A 13,484-nucleotide genomic window follows, 5' to 3' on the forward strand; every position below is an offset into this window, starting at 1 on the left:
AAATTGTTAAATGAATTAGATTTATTGGTAACTGCACAGCCAAATTCAAAACCTGAGTGACTGCCAGATCTCTACAGCACTGATTTATTCCTTTTCTCTTATCTATAGATCTTTTCAAGATCTATACAAGATCCTGGAGCGAAAGGAAAAACAAGTAAGAATTGCTTGGTTCAAAGAATGTACATTATCATGTTGTTTGATGATCCTTGTACAGGTTCAAAAGAAATTTTAGAGTGTTAAAAGCTATCAGTTTTTATTTCCTTTTGATTTTTAATTAAATCAAACAAATATCTGTTTGTAACCTGAGGGCAGAATTTCACATTTAAATTTTATGTTGTAGGAACAAAGGAAAATTTTTAAAGAGGAATCCTCTGCACACCAGAAGATTCTTAATCTATACAAAAACAGTAAAATTGACCTAAAACAAGATACTGTTGGAAATACTGTACTTAAATGATCGTACCTAGTACTACTAATTTATTTTAAATCACAGTCGATATTTTTAACTAGGAACACAAAATAAAATCATGCAAACAAAACCAGAGGAACCAGCGTGATGTTTATTAGTTTCCAAAAATACACGGTATTGTTAAGAACTTTTTCCTCCACTGTATAAAAGGATGCTTGGTTATTAGGTAACTGTTTTAGCTGTATGTACTGTGAGTTTTCTCATGTTCGGTGGCAGCTATGATAAATTATCCCCAGAAACTAGCTGCATCCAAGCTTGACTTAATGTTGTGCATATTTTCTCGACGTTGTTTGGTATAAACGTTTGCCTCTCCTTTCTGTAGTCGTCGCCTCAGAGCAGACTTCTGCTGTTTTGTCAGCTGACGTTTTATCTTCCTTTTCACCAGTTCCTACAAATAAATAAACAATTCAGTATCAGAAGTTTTTGAACATCACTTAGTACTAACATTACCATAATGATACTGTATTCTCAGTACTAACATGAACATGTGGTAGTGAACCTGTCGAGAAGACCACCATGCGCTGAGCAGCTGGTGATCCACACCAGGGTTAACTCGAGTTTGCCCAGGCCTGCCCTGTGCTGTGCTGCCCATACTGTGTGGCCCCAGAACCCCCTGTGGGGCTGCACAAATCCCTTGGCCTGGGGCAAACTCAGCCAGCTTCTTGGGACAGAGGAGCCTGCAGGCAGCTTTCGCCTGGTTCCAGTGATTACCACTGCTCTGTGGTCTTGCCTTTATCTAACAGAGCAGAAAGAAGTTATAATAAGAACTTCACCTCTTCTCAACAGCAGAAATTGAGCAAGCAGAGTTGTTTCTTTGTAAGAAAATCATGTAATTATCTCAACTGAGTGAAAGGGGAGAACCTCTGCTACAGACAAGGTCTACAGTATAGCTATGTGGTTTGGAGTCAGGGTCAGGGCTCTAGCATTTGAAGGGGTGTACGATCACCTGTGCTATTTTTTTTTTCTTTTAGCGTTAGCTCTAATAAAAAGCATCTTAGGTGATATCTTGCAGAGTTTAGGTGCCTTTCATTCAGGAATCATAATGAACCAGTACTTTTCAGTGCAAAACATATGCCTTCAGCAAAAATGATAATGTCCTGTGCTTGGAGATTTGACAAACATCTTGTAAGTAGAAAAAGGACCAAGAGAGTTTGCTCCAGCACAAGGAGAGATCTCCTTGTCCTTATCACAACCCATGAATATTTTTTACGTCATCATGTTTTCTCCCCCTTTTTCCACCTGAGGACAGGGCTAAGAGAAGCATGGAGGAGCTGAGGTACCTGCTGGTGCAAAATTACCCCACAATCTAGTAACATTTCTTTTGCATTTACCCCAATTTCTCTTGCCTTGTTTTTTGTTTATGATACTGTCAGCACATTAAGTAGTAAGTTGGTAGTTAAGTCAGGAACCAGAAAGAATTCTTTTGGCACTGTTTAAAAACTGCTGTGACTAATACAACTAAATTATGCAAATACAAGGTAGTAAATAAATCCAGGTACCCAATGCTGATTTCAGTAAGAATGCTGTAGTAATTACATAGTATTCACCTGAATAGTAGTTTCCTAAGCTTTACCACATGCAGGTTGACTATCAAAAATGTGAATAAAAAGAGTAGTATAAGATCTGTCTTTCTTTCCTCGGAAGCTTAGCAGAACTCAGTATTTAAACAAGAGCATTTTGGAAATTAAATCTGTGAATGCTCTTTAAAAATATTCCAAAAGGAAAAGCTGGTAAGAGGAAAGCTGGTAAGAACTAGTTTAAACTGGGCCACTGATGTTTTTCTTCTGTCAGTAAGACAATTGTCATCCTCTGCTTTTTATAGGCAGAGCTCTGAAAGAAGGCTTCTCTACTTCTCCCACTTCAGTGGACAGATGACTTCCTTCACAGTTCATACAAGGCTCGCTAGAAGAAACTTTGCAATACAAATACCAGATATTTTCACTATGCAAAAATGTAAATTCACAAAATACTACTGCTCAACCACAGCATGCAAGTCTCACTAGTCTCTCCATCATCCTAAGCCTGACTGTCAGCAAAATGAATAAACAAATCTATCATTTATTATTTAAATTTTTGCATAGTTTACATTATTTCCTATAATTAAATTGCAGCAGTCCCTACAAAGATTTGTACAAGCACAACAAGACATTTTATTTTGTCTGGAATAGCTTATTGTCTGTAACTCATAAGGCTTTCTTTTTGGCACAGTCACCCAGCTATGACTGCACCTACTGCTATTACTGCTATTGTTTATACATGCCCATATGAATTCCTTCTGTGTGTTTAATCTGGAAACCTGCTTATGTTTTAATGTGTTTCTTCATTGAGAAAGCTATATAAACAACAGAGAAGTGCTAGAAGCAGTAACAGGCATTGGCTCTAAGCAGCTCAGTGGGTCTTACTGCAGTGCCTTTTGTGTTTTTCGTTTTGCAATCACGTTCTGATGTTACAAATAGCTCATCATGCATATCCTTTCTTTAGTTCTAGTATTCAAAAGTTCAAATAAGATTTAACAATGGGCAGAAACATTTTACTTAGCGTAAGAGCATATAAATGGAAAGATTACACAAAGTAAATTGACACAGGATGTTTATGTGGCTGAATCTCTTGAAAGCTGCTTCTGCTTTTATCTTTCTTTTAGAACAGAATATTAGGTACTTAAATGCCATTTGAATATTTTAACAAGTTCGATGTGTCTGCCTACAGAAAAAACATGTGTTCGCTAAACAATCAGGAAGGTTTCTACAGTGAGTGACCACTGCTACCACCTACTGGTGTACAGAAATATAATTTCAAATAGGGATCTATAGGCGATTCCAAAAGAAATCCTACACGTTTAGGTTAGCAAACTGAAAGGGAAAAAATATGTATCGCATGGATCAGAAGCCAGGCGATTCCTAGCATTTATCCTAGCATTTATCCTAGCTCTTCTTTACTTCATTTCATAATTCAAGGCTAATTCTTTTTCTCCTTAATAAGGCACCAGGCCATGTCCTACAGTAAGAACAGGGATGACTAACAAAAGTCTCTCTTTCCTTCACACGAAGTCCTGTAAAAGTCTTGCACAACTTGCAAACATGCTGTTCCCTAACACATTTATTTATGCATAAAACTGGCCTTTCTTCCATTTAAAATTTAGACACACTCTTTAAAATGTGATAGAGGTAGCCATACTGGATAGTATACTGAGTAGGGATGAAGAAAGATGTAAAATTCTGCCACAAAGTATTGATTTATGTAATGCTGAAAGTCAAATTCATATTGCCAAAGACACCATGACTACAATGAATTCATATCTATGTTTCAGAAATGTGGTAAGAGATGTGTTAAAAAGACAGATGAAAAAAGGCCAAGTTAAATCTTTACTCACGCATGCAAATTTAAAATACAAAAACATTAATTATGGGCAACAGAATTGATTTCTAGCAACAGAAATGAAATTAAAGTTGCTAATGCCGGAGTAGAGCTTTTGTGAAAGAGCAAAGAACAACACATGAAGTACAGCACTGGATATAATTCACTTGTAAACATGTAGAAAGCATCAGACCTATTTTCTGTGAACATGGAACTACAAACCAAAGATGTACATAGTAGTAATCAATTAAAGACAGTTACTGCTAACTAGGTATTTGTAAAAATATCTTCAACAGCTACGTCCTAAGATGGTATCAGAGTAAACTAGACAGTAGCAGTAATAATTACCGGTGGAATGGTTGAACAGCTCCCAACACTGCTGGCTGACGTACTTTTAGTTCTTGTTCTGTGCTCCGCAATATGAACCATACTGTCTTCATTTCTAAAATATGTAAATTAATGTTTTATTCCATTCAGTGAGCATCATGTTTCAGTCATTTTTTTGATATACAATCAAAAGTGCTAGCAGAACATTTGAGTACTACAGAAAGAACATTTACATTTGAAATATTAACACTAGTTCAAAAAACACATTTTATGACAGGAAGGATTATAGTGCAATAGCCACATACATACTACACAAAGTAGTGTAAGAAAAAGAAGCTTCAGAACACTAAAAAGATTAATTCAGATTCTGTACATTGCCTAGGCGTAGAATTTCATGAAAAAGGAAAAATTCAAAAAGAAAACAGGGTATATGAACTTTATATATGCATTCAGGTACATGGGGAGCTTGCAAACTAATAGTTTGAATTTTATATAAGAAGGGGTTAGCTTAAAGGTAAGAAGGAATTTCCAAGTGTGTCAGTAAAGGCATTAAAAGCCACATGGTATGACGTTCAGTAAAATATATTTGAATAATATATTCCAAAGAGCTTGTTCTTGCTAATTTCAGCCGAATGAGGGGCAGAGGCTGAGAAAGAGCACTCTAATTATAAACTCACTTGTCAAAGCTACTTAGCAGCAGCAGCGTTTTAATATAAAAAAAAACTTTTACTCACATTATTACTAGAAATAAAGAAAAAAGAAGAAAATTTCACCACACCACTAGACAGTAAATATAAGTATTTACCTGTAAGGTCTCAATTCCTTATTTAAAGTTGACAAGTCAACCAGATCAGGGCATTCATCGTTGTCCTTATCACTGCTGCCCTCTGTCTGATTTTCAGCAGCATTGTCAGGTATTCTTTTGTGCTCAGAAAAACCAAGTGCACAACTCTCTGCATCTTCACTGGACTTCGAAAGCACAGGCTGCCCTTCAACCTTTTCTAAGGCTGAACTCAACTCTGACATACTCAGTCCTTGTGAATTTTCACTACTTTCTGTGGCTTCAGCATCTTCACTGTGATAACAAGTCTTCAGAGGTTCTGCTTTCAGAAACCACTTCATATATGAAGTCTGCATTGTTTTCTTTATCTTGGCTGAGGAAGTTGGCGTTACTTTCAGCATCTTCTACAAATTCCCTCTCCTCTGTTGTATGATCATCCTCATCAGAGCACTCTGGGAAAAGCAGCTCATCATCTTCCTGCATTTCCTTTGTATAACCACTGGCAGCAATCTCTATGTCAAGAGAACTCTCTCTCCTGAAAGAAATAGAAGTGAGCTTTCTTTTAATATATCAAATCATTATGCTGTATTTTGGATTAAAAATACTATCAAGTTAGACTATAATTACCATGCTATTAACAAAAAGAGTATACTCCATTGGAACATAGGTAACATAATACAGTGCAGGGCTTTGGGTAGTTAGCAGAATGTAGCCTGACAGAACCAGACTTTCATACAAGATGATTCCATCTTCATAATCAGCACTTACTGAAAGCAAACAATTTGATTTTAACAAATATAATACTTAAATTATGCTTGTGCAAACAGAACGATGAAGGACATGTTGACACACACACAGACAATTCCCCTTTGAGAAAGGGCTCAGAGTGATATAAAACCCTTTTAACTGAATCAGCTTTGCTCTTAAAATATGTGAGAAAATTGTTTGCTTTTCAAAAGGGACAAACTACAGTAGGAAAATTTTGAAGATAATATTTGAAGAGGCGGTCACCACATGTACTAGCATTTTGAAAATTAAATTTAAAATTAAAAACTAAGTTAATACTTGATCCCCCAGGACTGTTAACCATGGTTTTAAGAGTCAGAGAAACTAATTCTGCGTCACCGTAACATTTACGGCATTTGGATGTATCTCTTTCCCCTAGCTGCAAGAGGTAAGACAAAGGAGACAGCAGATTTTAAGACGTGCTTCAGTTTTTGGAAACCACTTTTAGTAACTGCCAGTGAAGACAGTATGGATCCTTTTTACTGTAAGAATGACAAAAATATTTCAAATTGGCTCTTTTTCCCCCTGTTCACTTCTAAAATCATCTCTCAGAGGCATCCATTTTTCTCAGAAAACCAACGTAACTACCATAACATGGGGGAATTACGAGTCAGCTGGCATTTTTTACCTGATATCTTGGAATGATGGGAAGAGCTCACTCTCATAGTTGAAGCGTTTCTTAAAAAACTCCTTAATGCAGTTAACATCCCTGTCAAAATACCTGTTTAAAAAATACAGAATTGTAAAAATGCAATAATCAAGGAAATTAAGTCTACTGGTATGACAAACTTTTACTCTACTTTCTTGCCTTTTATTTGAATATTAATAACCATCAGTGACTCGAAGTGAGAAAGTACACGTGTAGGTATACATACATAAATGCAGATTATTTCTATTCATTTCTTAATTGAAAGAAATAATATTAACTGAGAAGCAATTAATTACACATTTATCCTAAGGAGATTTCTACTCATTCATGAAACAAATTGCATTTGTAATGTATGGTGAAAACAGTAGAAAAAGAATTTGAAGCAGGCTTATGAAAACAAATCATGGTTGACTATTTGTTGTTATCAGCACTTAACTGGTTTATTTTGCATACATCATTTGTACGTACCATTCAGCATTTGGATGTGATGTTGATATCATCTGAGGGAAATCAATCATAGTGACATGATCATCATTATCCAGTATGAGATTAACTTCATTGAAATCCCCATGAATCAAACCATGATTGCCAAGTTTTACAATTAGATCCATTAATTCACTGTAGACAGCAGCAGGGTCTTCGATGTGGTGTACTTGGCATCTGGAAAGTTAAATAAAAAAGAAAATATCCTGAACCCTGAAGGAATTAATTTAAAAATATAGACAAGGCATATGAGTTACATCTGAGAGAATGACAGGGTCACAATTTGAGTCGTAAGGGATCTCCAGAGGTTACTAGTCCAATACTCTGCTCATAGCTATGTCAATTCTGAGATTAGATGAGACTAATCAGAGCTCTACCAATGCGGGCTTGAAAGCTTCCAGGGATGGAAACATACTGTGCAATCTCCACCACACTGCCCTCATGGGGAGAAAGCTTCTCCTATCTCCAGGTTAAATCCCTCGTTTTAACTAAAGCCCTTTGTCTCTTGTACTCCTATCAAACACGATGGTTATGCTGCCTAATTTAAACAATGGATCAGCGAATTTTTATGTCTGGATTGTTTTAGGTAACTTAGGTCTTCTTGTATTCAAATGCCATTCAAATGTCTCACAAAAAAGTGTTTTCAAGACTAAGCTGGGGATAAGGCAAAGCCAAAAAAAAAAAAAAAAAAAAAGCTTAAAGCACTCCAGAATATACTCCAGCATAAACTCCAGAATAAAAGCAAAGTATATGTTTTGCCCCAAAAGTGCGCAGAATAGACATCACCTTATTTTTACAAGCAGAATAAATAGGCAGCTGTCTTATTATACCAGGAGCTGTCAAGAAGCCGTCATTTACAGCTAATTTGTGATATATTTTGGCCTGAATGCAACACTGTAGTGTTATGAGAACATATCAGTTGCACATACAAACAAAACACAATGGAATTCAAGCAGCTCTGTAATAGGCTGCTGTTGAATATTTTCATATTAACAGCAAAATTAATTGGTGACATTTCTTATAGCCAGAGGTCTGTATCATAAAATATATCATTTGTTCTTTGAATCTGGAAGTCATCTAAACTGGTATCTTCTGAGATGCTGATCACCTGAAATAATTTCTCATCTAGTACAGCATCTCCTTCAGGAAATGCTTAGTTAAAATTGCAGAACTGGGATAGCATGGTAAGCCTCACCTGCAATGCCCACATGTAACTTTAAAGCTTTCTGTCTACAGGACAGATGTGGAACTATTTAACAAAGGCGGGGAAACGGGATAGAATAAAGTCTTAAAAGGCACTTCTTCAATGTAACTCTTCAACTGTATACTTTGGGATTAATTACACTGAACCTTTGTTACTGTACATTATATAGAGTATCAAATAGCTATTTTGCATTCTGCTATGGAAACAAAACAAGCCATTCATTCACATACAAAATTCAACATTTTTTCATGTTTCTGGATGTTGAAAAACTGAAGAAAAGTAATCTTCCTTGAGCAAAAAACAGCGTTCAATGCACACAAATACATAAAATAAAAAATAAAACAAACAAAAAACAAACACCCCCCAAAAAAATCAACACAGAAGTTCTACAATGGCAACTGTACAAGTTGTAATCCTACCTGAATCTTTACCACAACATGGATCATGAACTGGAGCTCAGAACGTGGAGGATACACAACTCAATACTGAATATTTGATATACTGAATATATCAATATTGAATATCATTGAATAAATAACATATAGAACATAAAATTTCTGTGTAGAAAATGGTTGTAGCACTAACCTCTGTATCACATTGCTCCTCTGATGTATTCCGTACTTAAAAAAAAAAAGTCTATTTCCACCAGTCTTTTTGGACAAAGAGAGTATGTTTTTAGTTTTCCTTCTCTCACAAATTTCTCCAAATATAATGAAGCAGAACCCTAGCCATTCTGGGCCTGACTTTATTCATGCTTTATTCAGCATGATCAGAACTGACTCACACAATAAGGAAAAATGTCATCCCTGCTGTCTTACTGAACCTATCGTTGTTAGGGTTTCTGTAAAACAGACTTCAAGCTTCCAAACTTACTAAGGGTAGCCATCAAGGAGTTCCATAATAACTGCGTGCCTGTTGTAGTCTACAGGTTTTGGAACAGGAAATCCTCTGTCATACAAAGCCTGGAAAGAGACAACATATTGAAAAAATAAAAGATAACCATTAAGAAAACATTACATACCTGACAAACTACAACTATAAGATAAGCAGTTAAGCACCATTGCGGAAGCAGCATCCTACACATTATTCAACTGCTAACTGTAAAAGTCAAATCATGTGCTTAAGGAGGAAGAGCAATCTGAACTTTCACTACTAACTATGCTTCTGTATTTTCCAGAGTTTAGTTATCCTGCAGGTGGCAGGAAAACACAACGGGATAGAAAAACAGCAGAATCGTATCTGGTCTGTTAGCTTAAGAAACCACCAGCAGATAATTGGGAATAGGGTGTTAGAAAAAGGGTCAACAGTTCTTGTAAATACAGTTTGGCCTGGTCAGGTAATCCACACTCAGTCTCAGTAAGGCAAAAGTTTCTTCTTAAATATTAATATCCAGTATTACACTATATTAAAGATTAACTAAAGGTAGGCCATAGTATTTTGTAGCTCTGTTAGCTTGCTCTAACCATATTTACCAAATCATTCACTTGATTCACAGAATGGCTCAGGTTGGAAGGAACCTTAAAGACCACCTGGTTCCACCCCTTCTGCCATGGGCAGGGACACCTCCACTAGACCAGGCTGCTGAAAGCCCCATCCATCCTGGCCTTGAACACCTCCAGGGATGGGGCATCCACAGCTTCTCTGGGCAGCCTATGCCAGTGCCTCACCATCTTGAGCACAGAATTTCCTCCTAGTATCTAATCTCAATCTACCATTATTTTAATTTAAAACTGTTACTCCTTGTCCTATCACAACACTCCCTGAAAGAGTCCCTCCCCAGCTTACCAGTAGGCCCCCTTAAGTACTGCAGGCTGCTATTAGCATTCCCTTAAGCCTTCTCTTCTCCAAGCTAAATAACCCTGACTCAGCTTTTCTTCACAGGAGAGGTGCTTCACCTCTCTGATCACCTTTGTGGTCCTCCTCTGGGCCCACTCTAACAGCTCCACATACTTCTTGTGCTGGGGGCCCCAAACCTGGATGCAGCACTCCAAGTGGGGCCTCACAAGGGCAGAGCAGAGGGAGACAATCACCTCTCTCCACCTGCTGGCCACTCCTCTGTTGATGCAGCTCAGGAGGCTGCTGGCCTTCAGGGATGCAAACAAATACTTCTGGTTTATGTCAAGCTTTTCATCCACCAGAACATCCAAGTCCTTCTCTGCAGGGCTGCTCTCAGTGTGCTCTCCTCCCAGTTTGAAACTCATCGCTTACAGACCTAACAAATACTCTGTAATTATGTTTGTGGAAGTGATCCAAATTGACAAGACTAAAATACTAGTAGATACTTCACGAATTTTCCCTAGCATATAGTCTTTCCTAAGACAAGGTTAAGTGAAATGGCGATAGTTTATTCACTGCCTTTATTAAGACTCAGATGACTGGACAGCTTCACCTGAAATTTTATGGAAATTGCTTCAGTTCCATTCGACTTCCATGGCAAAGTTTGATTTTGTCACTTGAAAGTATACAAAATGCATCAGCACTGTCATTCTCTGAAATGTATACTTTAAGTCCACTAAAAAAAACAAATAAAAAGCATACATCCTAACATATACTGCAAATATGAAGTGATGAGAAGATAATCTGAGAAGTACATTCCAGACTATTACATCGTTGTTAATATGGTGCAAACAACCACCTACCTTCATGTAGGCAAACTCTTTCATTGCTGCTAGCCGGGATAAATACAGCCATGACATTTTGTGCCTGTGCTTATGGTAGTCACGCTTATTTTTCAGGCTGCGAAAGGAAGTTCTTCCAAGCCTGTGCAATTTCATTGCAAACTGCTGCTCGTCTTCATTTGCAACAATATAAATATCTAGGAGAAAAAACAGCAGCACAGATCTGAGAAATGGTATCTGACAGGTATATAATGCAACAGTGCAGTGAGAAATCGGTTACTTGACTTCTTGTAACTGCTATTTCTGGAATAGCAAAGTCTACTACACTTCTTTTAACAGAAAAGACAACCAAATTTGTATATTATGTATTACAAATCTGAACAAGAAGAAGTCATTGGTGAAGAGATTATGCTGCTCCACTAGTAGAATATCATAGAATCATTACGGTTGGAAAAGACCTCCAAGATCATCTGGTTGAACCATCCATCTGATCTGAAACATATTTCAGACTAGGGGATAAGAAGTAACTTAATGGCACACTAGAAAAGACTTCTCTTGACTGGACAGAAAACTCAAGGTACCTCTTACTTTAAAACAGTGTTAGCAATTGGCTATGTTTCATTTTTACCATTTGTCCCCAATAATCCTCTTTTTTTTTTTCGTCCTTTTTTAATGACAAAAGACATGCTGTGCCAAATTACAATCAACATATGAGCATGAGAAACCAAGATAGCACTCCAATAGTTTGGACTGTATATTACTTTTTTTTTTTTTTTTAGGTGGGATGAAACATTTGATGTTAATCTTTTTGACAGAAGGCTTCAAAATTCTTTGCAAGTCACAAGACAACTGTCACCTGTTTGCAAAATACCTTTTAAGGAACCATCCAAGAATTGTACAAAATGGTCAAAGTGGAACAACACTTGTGAAAAAAATCAGATGTAGTCAAGACTCACACAGAACTTGAAGTGACCATAAATTTTGGTGTTTGATAGATTAACTGATATGACTATCCAAAGGTAAATTCACCAAGTTTCCAACAAATTAACAAAAATACAGACCCATTTCTTCTAAAAAAAAAAATTATATACTGAAAACACTTTTTTAAATTACCTGATTCTTTGCCAACACCCATCTGGTTTCCAACAGAACTGATGACTTGCCGGGAAGACAGAGTTCTCAAGGCAAGGTAATCATATCCTGCATTAGTTAACCGATAGCCCTGGACAGCTAGGAAAAAATAAATTACACAACATTTCATTCCATATTATGCATGTGTTTCTTTTAAAAGAAGTTTCATTTTGGTCTCTTTTTTTTTTTCCTGCTTATGGTACACAACACTCAAATAGTATTTTCACTGTTGGCTAGTATCAACCCAACTTGACAGTAAGTTTAAATTCGTGCAAGCCTTTTGAAAACTAACTGGATAAAAAGCAGACATTTTGTTAGCCCCTTGGTAACGCAGGCAGTGACAATGGTTCAAATTGCATAGGATTACTTTGAAAGATGATTACTTAGGAGACACGGCAAGGATTCAGGATTGTTTCAAAGACCTAAACCAAACCTTAATGGTCTGAAAAACGGAGACAAAAAGGAGATGAATTTCATGAAGACTCCCACATTGTGCTTGCAAAGCCAGATGCAAGTGCAAGACTAAAGGAAATCCAACGCTACTAACAGAATGGGACAGAATAAATACTACTTTAGTGATCGTTCCTGACTGGCTGAAGGTATAAGGCTTTTGCAGTCCGCTCCAGTTTGTCTGCTGTAAGACTGTAACACATTTGGGCTGATCCCTATGTGAACTTAAATACTACCTTAGCTAACAATTATTTATTTTATCCACGAATTTGGACGAACGAATCCATGAATTTCAGAAATCACCAACACCATTTGTTGCTGAAGGAGTTCACATTCCCCAGCTAGCCCCAAGGCGAGACGGGGCTCACAAACGCCCCGGATACCCGAATGACCAAGCTACCGCACTTCTGTGGCGCTGAAGAACCGGGAGGGCCGGGAGGAGGCTCCCAGCGCAGGCCCCACACTCACTTTTGGTCCGCTCGTAGGCCAGGAGCTTGTGCTTGGCCAGCTCCCGCAGCACCTTGTTGCAGCCGCCGTGCTTCAGGCTGGCGATGGGCGCCACCAGGCTGCCAGGCACGATCTCGTGGTTCTTCATGCCCATCTCCACCTGCCGGGGGGCGAGAGGGAACGGTCGGCGGCATCAGCGGGGAGGGGACGGGAGGGGAGGGGGGGAGCTGCGCCTTCCCTTCCCTTCCCTTCCCTTCCCTTCCCTTCCCTTCCCTTCCCTTCCCTTCCCTTCGTTCCCTTCCCTTCCCTTCCCTTCCCTTCCCTTCCCTTCCCTTCCCTTCCATTCCCCTGTCCCCGTCCCGTCCCGTCCCGTCTCACCGCGGTGAGCACCCTGAAGTGCTGCCCGCTGAGGTACCGCAGCACGGCCATGTTCAGCTTCCCCATGGCGGCCGCGCCCGCACCCCCCTCACAGGCCTGGCCGGCCTCACGCGGACGCACCGCGCATGCGCACGCCCCCCTCTCCCCTACCTCGCCCTACCGGCGGAGCCTGTTTTGGGTCCTGGCAGCTACATAGAGACGCGTGTCCTCCGATGTATCTTCGCATACCGAGCCGGTAGCAAAGTCACTTACAACTCAAAATAGAGACAAAACAAGCCTCTACGAATCGAGACAGAATAAGCCTTAAGGTGATGGCTTAACCCCTCGCTCTACTCTAAAAGAGTTAATGGGGTTGCATGTGTATCTGCCCAGACCGATCCAGTGGGAACACCACCCACGGCACCAGA

General features: G+C 38.6%; 1 pseudogene; it reads right to left on the minus strand.

Moving 5' to 3' along the window:
- Positions 1-539: 539 nt before the first annotated feature.
- On the minus strand, positions 540-13,211 carry LOC139999274 (serine/threonine-protein kinase RIO2-like; annotated as a pseudogene).
- Between the last annotated feature and the right edge of the window lie 273 nt (positions 13,212-13,484).

Source organism: Anas platyrhynchos, chromosome 22 (genome assembly GCF_047663525.1).
Source record: "Anas platyrhynchos isolate ZD024472 breed Pekin duck chromosome 22, IASCAAS_PekinDuck_T2T, whole genome shotgun sequence".
NCBI classification, from domain to species: Eukaryota; Metazoa; Chordata; class Aves; order Anseriformes; family Anatidae; genus Anas; species Anas platyrhynchos.